General features: G+C 40.3%; 1 long non-coding RNA gene across 2 annotated transcripts in view; it reads right to left on the minus strand.

The window, feature by feature from the left end:
- The window catches only part of LOC106869557 (uncharacterized), an 8,985-nt gene extending 8,562 nt beyond the window's left edge, over positions 1 to 423 (minus strand). Inside the window, exon 1 of one of the 2 annotated variants that reach the window (XR_001409444.2) lies at positions 247 to 423. This is a non-coding gene — a long non-coding RNA (uncharacterized LOC106869557). The remainder of the gene's footprint in view (positions 1 to 246) is intronic. The other variant, XR_001409485.2, reaches the window with a different exon arrangement.
- Between the last annotated feature and the right edge of the window lie 659 nt (positions 424 to 1,082).

A 1,082-nucleotide genomic window follows, 5' to 3' on the forward strand; every position in this document is an offset into this window, starting at 1 on the left:
ATATATATATATATAAGATAAACAAGAGTGAAATATACATCCAACTACGTGCATCCACATACCAACTTTCTCACACCTTTATATATATATATATATATGTGTGTGTGTATGTATATATAACAAGCGCACGTGATTATATGCATGTATATGTACTGCTTACTCGTATCTAGTAATAAATTATACGATTCAAAACCTTTATGCAGCTGTGTTTTTTGTAGAAATAAAAGAAGTGATAATACACGATACCTGTCCAAAGAACGACCAGCATCAAGCGACCACCGGATGCTTAATTGCCACTGTGCTCTGTGACGAGCTGAGGGAGGAGGAGCGAAAGGGCCACTCGATGGCTACTTGTAAGTGGTGGAGGTGAGAGATGCTAAAGCAGGCGCAAGACGATAGTGAGAAAAGAGTAAAGTAACAAATGAATATGAAATTAAATATTTATCATCATTTTCACACACTATGAGGCATATATATTACATAGAATAAAATTTCATCGATCCAAAAAATGTAATTAAACATATGCGCGCGCAAACACATTTCTGCATTCACACACACGCATATGTATGCCCTTACATAGATGTACATATGTATTATTTCTTTACTACGCACAAGGGGCTACACACAGAGGGGACAAACAGATTAAGTCGATCATATCGACGCCAGTGCATAACTGGTACTTATTTAATCGACCCCGAAAGGATGAAAGGCAAAGTCGACCTCGGCGGAATTTGAACTCAGAATGTAGCGGCAGACGAAATACCGGTAAGCATTTCGCCCGGCGTGCTAACCACTCTGCCAGCTCGTATATATGTCCCAACAGAGTGGTTAGATGTGTATCATGGTAAACAGAGGCAAAAGGAATGTGTATGCCTTTGAAGATTGTTTTCAGAATAGGAAACGGCGTAGGAGTAGTTTTGTGGTAAGTAGCTTGTTTACGAACCACATGGTTCCGGGTTCAGTCCCACTGCGTGGCACCTTGGGCAAGTGTCTTCCACTATAGCCTCGGGTCGACCAAAGCTTTGTGAGTGGATTTGGTAGACGGAAACTGAAAGAAGCCCGTTGTATTTATGTATGTATAT

Source organism: Octopus bimaculoides, chromosome 19, assembly GCF_001194135.2.
Source record: "Octopus bimaculoides isolate UCB-OBI-ISO-001 chromosome 19, ASM119413v2, whole genome shotgun sequence".
NCBI classification, from domain to species: domain Eukaryota; kingdom Metazoa; phylum Mollusca; class Cephalopoda; order Octopoda; family Octopodidae; genus Octopus; species Octopus bimaculoides.